This window comes from Silurus aristotelis (assembly GCF_946808225.1).
Source record: "Silurus aristotelis genome assembly, chromosome: 14".
Lineage (NCBI taxonomy): Eukaryota > Metazoa > Chordata > Actinopteri > Siluriformes > Siluridae > Silurus > Silurus aristotelis.
Window position 1 is genome coordinate 32,501 of NC_139587.1, and position 9,693 is coordinate 42,193.

Sequence of the window (9,693 nt, forward strand, 5' to 3'; positions counted from 1 at the left end):
CACCTGTCTATCAGCTAGAATTCTGACCCTCAAAGACCTGTTAGTCTGCCTTTAAAATGTCCACCTCCACTACATTTATTATCCTAAATTAGATGCACCTGTTTGAGGTCGTTAGCTGCATAAAGACACCTGTCCACCCCATACAATCAGTAAGAATCCAACTACTAACATGGCCAAGACCAAAGAGCTGTCCAAAGACACTAGAGACAAAATTGTACACCTCCACAAGGATGGAAAGGGCTACGGGGAAATTGCCAAGCAGCTTGGTGAAAAAAGGTCCACTGTTGGAGCAATCATTAGAAAATAGAAGAAGCTAAACATGACTGTCAATCTCCCTCGTACTGGGGCTCCATGCAAGATCTCACCTCGTGGGGTCTCATAGATCCTAAGGAAGGTGAGAAATCAGCCCAGAACTACATGGGAGGAGCTGGTCAATGACCTGAAAAGAGCTGGGACCACCGTTTCCAAGGTTACTGTTGGTAATACACTAAGACGTCATGGTTTGAAATCATGCATGGCACGGAAGGTTCCCCTGCTTAAACCAGCACATGTCCAGGCACGTCTTAAGTTTGCCAATGACCATTTGGATGATCCAGAGGAGTCATGGGAGAAAGTCATGTGGTCAGATGAGACCAAAATAGAACTTTTGGGTCATATTTCCACTAAACGTGTTTGGAGGAAGAAGAATGATGAGTACCATCCCAAGAACACCATCCCTACTGTGAAGCATGGGGGTGGTAGCATCATGCTTTGGGGGTGTTTTTCTGCACATGGGACAGGGTGACTGCACTGTATTAAGGAGAGGATGACCGGGGCCATGTATTAAGAGATTTTGGGGAACAACCTCCTTCCCTCAGTTAGAGCATTGAAGATGGGTCGAGGCTGGGTCTTCCAACATGACAATGACCCAAAGCACACAGCCAGGATAACCAAGGAGTGGCTCTGTAAGAAGCATATCAAGGTTCTGGCGTGGTCTAGCCAGTCTCCAGACCTAAACCCAATAGAGAATCTTTGGAGGGAGCTCAAACTCTGTGTTTCTCAGCGACAGGCCAGAAACCTGACTGATCTAGAGAAGATCTATGTGGAGGAGTGGGCCAAAATCCCTCCTGCAGTGTGTGCAAACCTGGTGAAAAACTACAGGAAACGTTTGACCTCTGTAATTGCAAACAAAGGCTCCTGTACCAAATATTAACATTGACTTTCTCAGGTGTTCAAATACTTATTTGCAGCTGCATCGTACAAATAAATAGTTTAAAAATCATATATTGTGATTTCTGGATTTTTTTTTTTAGATTATGTCTCTCACAGTGGACATGCACCTACGATGACAATTTCAGACCCCTCCATGATTTCTAAGTGGGAGAACTTGCAAAATAGCAGCGTGTTCAAATACTTATTTTCCTCACTGTATATATATATATATATATATATATATATATAGAGAGAGAGAGAGACAGAGAGAAAGAGAGACAGAGAGAAAGAGAGACAGAGAGAACACACACAGGTCAGAACAGCACCAGTTACACCAGTAGTCTCCAAACTTCTTCATTCCACCATGGAGACACATCACCTGATCTTCTTCTAATCTCCTAATGTCTGGTTTGGGTGGACACAGACAGTCTGTGTCCACGGCAGCTTAAGACTTATTTATAAGAAAGTGTTTGTGTGTGTGTGTGTGTGTGTGTGTGTGTGTGTGTGTGTGTGTGTTTGTGTGTTTGTGTGTTTTGTCTTTCTAAAGGAAATAAAGCTTATTGTTCAGTACATTTTTAACAGTAAACCAAATCATAGGCTGCTTCTTAAACGCTCACCGCTGAAACTAGTGCCCTTTTTGCAGCTCAGCGTAGTGAAGGGTATGTGGTGAAGCATGTCATTTAGGACGCTGCATTACACAGATAAAGGTATATCTTATCTTATTAGAAGAAGATCAGGTGATGTGTCTCCATGAGCAGCTTCTGGTGGTATGAAGAAGTTTGGAGACTACTGGTGTAACCGGTGCTGTTCTGACCTACGTGTCTATTTTATCACAGACAGAGAGTTAAAGCAAAGAGCAAACGTGAAACTGGACAAATCTGCCACAGAGACGTTTGATTTGACGTACATTTGACATATGCTGAAGCTTCGATGAGTCGTCCGAGAAAAATTCACACGGTCTCACTTCCTCACCCACACTACTCCTACAGACTTCACCCTTTTTCACCTCTGAAGATGAAGCTCAAAGGTCCCCGATTTGGCACCGTTGGAAGATCTGGCACGAATCTCGTACTTTCTTCACTTTTTCATATGTGTGTAAACTCAGAGATCTTGTTTCCCTCTCACTCTGATGTTTGATGTGAACATGAACTGAAGCTTGTGAACTTCACCTGCATGATCTGCTGGAGAATGGAATTGTGGAAAGGAGAATGGTGGTGTGATCAGTGAACCCATGTGAGATATGGATGAAAAGTCCTTCTGTTCTTCTCTATTCAATTCAATTCAATTCAATTCATGTTTATTAGTATAGCGCTTTTAACAATGAACATTGTCTCAAAGCAGCTTTACACAGATAATGTGGTGATTAAAAGTAAAAATGTTCTTTGTAAGTAAGTTTGTCCCTGATGAGCAACTGTGGCAAGGAAAAACTCCCCGAGATGGCATAAGGAAGAAACCTTGAGAGGAACCAGACTCAAGAGGGAACCCATCCTCATCTGGGTTGCACCGAATGTATCTACATCTCTCTCAGTATTTCTGTGATTGTGATTTGGGGGCGGAGTCATGTACAATACTAAACCAATCACGTGTGAGATCAGAGGAAATGGTTAGCGCTTATCTTGCTGATGCTAGCGATGGACCGATGGTTGTTGTTGCCATGGTGATGATGAAGAATGTTCTGACAGGTTTAATTAAATGAAAAACACAAAAAAGTGGAGCAGATGGGAGTCGTGACGTCAGCAAGATCTACTGCGATTCCATTCTGACCAGGAGTGTGTACATCACAAACCCAATCCCCATCAAACATCTCGAAGAGCTGAAGGACAGCAGTGTGTGTGTGTATATGCGTGTGTGTGTGTGTGTGTGTGTGTGTGTGTGTGTGTGTGTGAGAGAGTTAAAATCTCAGACTAAAATTTCAGACTGTGTGTGTGTGTGTGTGTGTGTGTGTGTGTGTGTGTGTGTGTGTGTGTGTACATGTGTGTGTCTCCATTTTTGTGACAGTAAGCAGGTACACCCTCTCATTAGTGTGGATTAGCTAGAGACCTTCTTGCTGCCTGTGGCTTTGCGCCAGTGTGTGTGTGTGTGTGTGTGTGTGTGTGTGTGTGTGTGTGTTTTCCTGTAAAAACACGGCTGGCCTGTCAGACCGTACTAAGCCTGTTATTTTTCGCCGCTGCACTGAGCATCTCTTCTGCTTACAATTAAAAACCTCCACACATCCAAACAACAGAGTGAGAAATAATCATCTCGTTCTCGTCTCTCTTCTGCTCGTCTCTGAGCGACTCGAGGGAAATATTTTACTAAACCTGGAACAATGCAGAAATCTAGGTGTGTGTTTTTAAAGAAGATCCTGTAGAAGTGATGGTGATTAACGTGTTTGTATCTCCAAGTCATGATGCAACCTCAGTTATTTCTTAGAAGATTTAAAGATTAGTGTTAGTGAGCTTCCGCAGCTCTCTCACACTCTAGTGTTCTGTAGGACAGTTTCCACTGAACATTTCATGAGCTTGTTACTCACGGAGATACGTTTCAGCAGATAAACATCACTAAGGTTTGAGAGGTGCAGGCAGTGTTAGGAGGTGAAGGAAGGTTTCTCTGAAGGCATCACACAGCTTCTGAGAGAGAATGATCACTCCAGGTTTATGGCTGTCTGGTGCAGGCTGAGTAACTGTCTGATTAACTGTCTGATTAACTGAGCTTTGATCTTGGCTAAAGGCTGGTTGTGATTGGCTGAAGTATGTTTTGTGTTGGAACACTAGCTATTTAATCACAGCTTCTCATATCAGTCACAGTGGGTGTGGCAGTGGGTGTGGCCAAAATCAGATCGCTATAATCGCTATATAATAAAACGATACAGATCCAAAGGACTATGACCTCATTGAACAGATTAATGCAGTGTGTGTGTGTGTGTGTGTGTGTGTGTGTGTGTGTGTGTGTGTGTGTGTGTGTGTGTGTGTGTGTGTGTGTGTGATATGAGCTTATCACAAAACAAACATGTATCACTTTTTATACAACTCACTTATTAGTTCCAACAAGCAGATGAATTATTCAGCACGGTAATCTCTCTCTTTCACACACACACACACACACACACACACACACACACACACACACACACACACACACACACACACACACAGCGAAAAGTACACAAACAATCTTATTTGTAAACACAAAAATACAAATGCATGGTTGCACACAGGCTTAAACATTAACATAAGCGCACACACTGGTTACAGGTCAATCAATGATTGGAATTTTGTACAACAAACTTTTATTTAGATGTGTGAGAGAGCTAGTGTGTGTGTGTGTGTGTGTGTGTGTGTGTGTGTGTGTGTGTGTGTGTGTGTGTGTGTGTGTGTGTGATAGAGTGTGTATGTGTGTAAGCAACCCTCTACACATTACACTCGTGTTCTAAAAGCCCAGGATGCTCCGAAAGCGGCCTTCGCTCTTCTACATTGTTGGGTCTGGTGTCTCATATCTTCCTCTTTACAATACCCCATAGATTCTTCATGGGGTTCAGGTCGGGCGAGTTTGCTGGTAGCACTTGGATACCATGGTCCTTAAACCAGGTATTAGTACTTTTGGCAGTGTGAGCAGGTGGCAAATCCTGCTGGAAAATGAAATCAGCATCTCCATAAAGCTGGTCAGCAGAGGAAAGCATGAAGTGCTCTAAAACTTCCTGGTAGACGGCTGTGCTGAACTTGGACTCCATAAAACACAGTGGACCAACACCTGCAGCTGACACTACTCCCCAAACCACCACTGACTGTGTGAAACTTTACACTGGACCTCAAGCAGCTTGGATTCTGTGCTTTTCTTCTCTTCTTCCTTCAGACTCTGGGGCCCTGATTTCCAAATTACAATTCACAATTTTCTTTCCTTTTATCTAAAAAGACGATTTTTGGCCCACTGAGCAATAGTCCAGTGCTTTTTGTTCTTTGCCCATGTAAGACACCTCTGACATTGTCTCTGGTTCAGCAGCAGCTCGACACGAGGAATGCGTAAGTTGGAGACGTCTGTGTGTGGAGGCTCTTGAAGCACTGACTCCAGCTGCAGTTCACTCTTTGTAAATCTTCCCAAATTCTTGAATGTGCTTCGTTTATTCTTTTTCTACTGCATTTTTACTTCCATTCAACTTTACATTAATGTACTTGGATCCAGCAGTCTGTGTACAGCAGCTTCTTTAGAGATGACCTTTTGTGTCTCACCCTCACATGAATCTATATAATATACCAGTTTCACTTTCTGTATTAAATTACTAAAATAAATCAACTCATTAATGATATTCTAGTGTATTGAGATGCACCTGTATATATATATACGTGTGTGTGTGTGATTGTATATTAAACCCTGGGTGTAGTGTGCACTCAGTGTGAGATGAAGTGGTTCAGTCCCAAGAGCTTCAATTAATCGTATTCCTTTCTGTCATTTCTGGCCTTTTTCCAACGTTTAGTCGCCGCAACTTCAAACAGACGTCCAGACACTTAGTCGATGGAAGGTCACACTGTTGCTATTGGATACAAGTCACTTATTGTTAGTTGTTGGCTTCTTTTAGACATTTAGTGTCACACACTCAATCTCACACACACACACACACACACACACACACACACACACACACACACACACACACACACACACACACACACACACACACACACTTTTTTCAGGTTGAAAAAGTGTAGTTCAATTTTAGGTCCATGTGGTTCCACTGTATTTGCTCTTCAGGGTTCTCCTCCCGATCTCCTCTCAGGAGAAAACTGAATAATTAGTGATTATGAAGATATTTTATTTAAATTTCAAGTTTTCATTTATTGTCAGAATCTCAGGTTCTCAGGTACTGTCAAGTTTTTAGGGTTCCAGGTTCTCAGGGTGTCACGTTCTCAGGTACTGTCAGGTTCTCAGGTACTGTCAGGTTCTCAGGTACTGTCTGGTTCTCAGGTACTGTCAGGTTCTCCATAATTGCTGTGTGTTTTGTGAAAAACAGCATGAGGAAAACTCATTACTTAATCCTCCTTATTTTGGCAGAACATGAAGGCAGCAGTGTGTTTATCCTTTTATCTCATAATTCTGTTCACCTTATGGGATTTTTATGAACGTTTGAAAAACAAATTGCAATTTTAAGCTCCAAAACATTTAATTAAAAAGAATTTATGGGAGCGTTTACAGTGAACAGGAAACACAGCCAAAACGAGGAACCTAAAAAAGTAACCGCCTGATGAAAGGGCATGAAAAGGCTATCCAGAGAACACGTCTACTGCGTCTACACGTCTGCACTTCTACTGCGTCTACACGTCTACTGCGTCTACACTTCTGCACTTCTACTGCGTCTATCTATCTATCTATCTATCTATCTATCTATCTATCTATCTATCTATCTATCTATCTATCTATCTATCTATCTATCTATCTATCTATCTATCTATCTATACATATATACATACATATATACAAACCCGATTCCAAAAAAGTTGGGACTCTGTACAAATTGTAAATAAAAAAGGAATGCAATAATTTACAAATCTCATAAACTTATATTTTATTCACAATAGAATATAGATAAAAAATCAAATGTTGAAAGTGAGACATTTTGAAATGTCCTGCCAAATATTGGCTCATTTTGGATTTCATGAGAGCTACACATTCCAAAAAAGTTGGGACAGGCAGCAATAAGAGGCTGAAAAAGTTAAATGTACATATAAGGAACAGCTGGAGGATCAATTTGCAGCTTATTAGATCAACTGGCAACATGATTGGGTATAAAAAGAGTCTCTCAGAGTGGCAGTGTCTCTCAGAAGTCAAGATGGGCAGAGGATCACCAGTTCCCCCAATGCTGTGGTGAGAAATAGTGGAGCAACATCAGAAAGGAGTTTCTCAGAGAAAACTGCAAAGAGTTTGAAGTTCTCATCATCTACAGTGCATCATATCATCCAAAGAGTCAGAGAATCTGGAACAATCTCTGTGTGTAAGGGTGAAGGCCGGAAAACCATACTGGATCCCTGTGATCTTCAGGCCCTTAGACGCCACTGCATCACATACAGGAATGCTGCTGTAATGGAAATCACAACATGGGCTCAGGAATACTTTCAGAAAACATTGTCGATGAACACAATCCACCGTGCCATTCGCCATCGCCAGCTAAAACTCTATAGGTCAAAAAAAGAAGCCGTATCTAAACATGATCCAGAAGCTCAGGTGTTTTTTCTGGGCCACGGCTCATTTAAAATGCACTGTGGCAAAGTGGAAAACTGTTCTGTGGTCAGATGAATCAAAATCTGAAGTTCTTTTTGGAAAACTGGGACGCCATGTTATCCGGACTAAAGAGGATAAGGACAACCCAAGATGTTCTCAGCGCTCAGTTCAGAAGCCTGCATCTCTAAAGGTATGGGGTTGCATGATTGTGTGTGGCATGGGCAGCTTACACATCTGGAAAGGCAGCATCAATGCTGAATTGTATATCCAAGTTCTAGAACAACATATGATCCCATCCAGACGTCGTCTCTTTCAGGGAAGATCTTGCATTTTCCAACATGACAATGTCAGACCACATACTGCATCAATTACAACATCATGCTGTGTAGAAGAAGAATTTGGGTACTGAAATGTCCACCTGCAGTCCAGATCTTTCACCCAGAGAAAACATTTGGTGCATCATAAAGAGGAAGATGCGATAAAGAAGAGCTGAGACAGTTGAGCAACTAGAAGCCTGTTTTAGACAAGAATGGGAGAACATTCCTATTCCTACACTTGAGCAGCTTGTCTCCTCAGTCCCCAGACGTGTACAGACTGTTATAAAGAGAAGAGAGGACGCCACACAGTGGAGACATGGCCTTGTCCCAACTTTTTTCAGATGTGTTGAAATTTAATATTAACAAATTTTTCCCTTAAAATGATACAGTTTGTCAGTTTAAACATTTGAGATGTCATCTATGTTGTATTCTGAATAAAATAATGACATTAGAAACTTCCACATCATTGCATTCTGTTTTTATTCACAATTTGTACAGTGTCCCAACCTTTTTGGAATCGGGTTTGTATATAGTTTATTGCTGGATAGAGGAAACAGCAGAAACTAAAGACAGAAACATGCAAAGTTTAAATTTTCTGATGTTAGTTATATAAGGAATTAAGTTTTATCTGTTGCTGAGAAACTCTGCTGACTGGAATCAGATCTTTTGTACTTTTCTGGTGACAACCTTTAGGATCTTGAATGTTGCAATCTGATTGGTTCTCCTCACTCCAGTGAAATCATGATCCTTTTAAACAAAGTACAAAAAAAAAAAGTTTTCCCAGGGCCCCATCAGATGTATAGATAAAAGCTGTAGAATCAGTAAGCTGTGAGAGAAAAAGATCACTTCATGGTCACGGTAAGGGTGTAAGAGGAAGCTGGAGTTAGTCTTCTGTCAGTGAGAGTATGTTCCTCAGACACGTTTCCTTATAAAACCTTTGAGATTTTAATGAGACTAATCCAATGTTAAGATCCAGACTGAACAGAGTATTTATCTCCGGGAAAGATCTGCTGTAGGATGATGTTCATGAAAGAAAGTTTCTCTCTCATTATAACAGCATGTTTAATCATCTGCACCATCAGGTTCTCCTTCTCGTCTTTCTGCTGCTAACAGGCTCCCCATGAGGACAGCAGGATGTGACCCGTACCCACTACATGTTTCACAGACTCCTCCAAAGTGTCCATCATTTCACAGACAAGTGAACACGGCATGTGAAGAAAACACTTTCCAACACAAGAGGCAACATCTGGCTGTAAAATCACAGAGACGTCTATACTCAGGGGAATAAAACACTTTAACTCACCTCCAGCTTTCTCCAGAAATATGCAGCAATTTCAGATGGAATTTTGAGATGAAATGCATTAGAGGGATGTTCTCCCATGACCCTGAGAGAAATGTGTAACCTTCCTGCAGTTCACCAAAACCCATTAACATTTCAAGATACAATACCAAATTATCAGAAATCTTAATTTTCTGCAGCTTTGTGTAGAGGAACGCTTCACAGAGACTCTTCATCACATATCAGCTGAGGTGTGTTTTCTGTGGGAACGTAGCTATAACGCTAATCTAGCATACATATGCAAGATGTTTAATGCATCTTCTCTTTGTTTAACTGTATGAATTTAATGTGTGAAACAGAAGCAGTTGTGTTGAACTTGCCCAAAACTCTGACCTCAAGAAGTAATATTTCAGTGTTGAGCTTCAGGTCATTCTCACAGGACAGCTGAGTATCTAAAAAATTATAAAATTACAAACTGATGGTGAAAGATCTTCATGACCGGACAACATGTGTTAAATAATCAAGCACCAGAAACAGATATACTCAGGCTTCATTAGATAAAAATAAAAAGCGATTTAACCCTAACCCTAACCCAAATTTCACAAATCATGTATTAGAGATTCACTCAGTAAAATGTGACTCCAGTAAAAATACAAAGGTTTTTGCCTTCAAATGTACTTAAGTATCCAAAGTATTGTTTATTATTACTATAATGTA